A 749-nucleotide genomic window follows, 5' to 3' on the forward strand; every position below is an offset into this window, starting at 1 on the left:
TTAGTCATTTCTCGGGTCAGTGTCTGGCATTTCGATTAGCTTCTCAATTAGTTAGCTTTATATAATCTTTCTTTGGACGTCTGAAATCATAATGTATAGTCCGAGGATCTTTGCCAAGACAATGATGATTAAAACCATTCGTACTTTTAACATTCTTTATCCAGCTTATAATCTTTCTCCTTTAATATTCGGATTCATTTGTTTCATGCAATCCGTACCTGGCCACTATTTGATCACCCATGTTTTGGCTCTCGGTCCTTTTTATTTCGTGGAAAAGATCTTATTTATTTATTCCAATCCTCTTCTGAGGTTCCATCTTAGACGGCACATGTATGTATGTGGTGGTTTATTCAAAATCTCTTAAGATGGTGTATGTCTGGTTTTATGACCCGTATTCAATCTGAGATGAGAATATCTATGCTCACTTATAAGGCCGGATGCATATGATCATATTATCATTTTATACATGTAAAATCATAATGTTCCAAGCTTATAGACTTTAGAATCTTAGTCTTATAGATAATGGCTTACTTGGCCGAACCTTTTATGGTAATGGCCTCTCTGGCCGGTTATGGCCCTTGCGGCCGACCTGTTCATAACATGGTCTCTTTGGCCGAGTAATGTCCTTATGGTTTGGCCGTTTTGAAACATGGCCTCTACGGCTGAGGAATGGTCTTTTATGGCCGAGCCATTTGTAACATGGTATGGCCTCTACGGCCGAGGAATGGCCTTTTATGGCCGAGCCATTT

The sequence above is a fragment of the Brassica oleracea genome, chromosome C5 (genome assembly GCF_000695525.1).
Source record: "Brassica oleracea var. oleracea cultivar TO1000 chromosome C5, BOL, whole genome shotgun sequence".
NCBI classification, from domain to species: Eukaryota; Viridiplantae; Streptophyta; class Magnoliopsida; order Brassicales; family Brassicaceae; genus Brassica; species Brassica oleracea.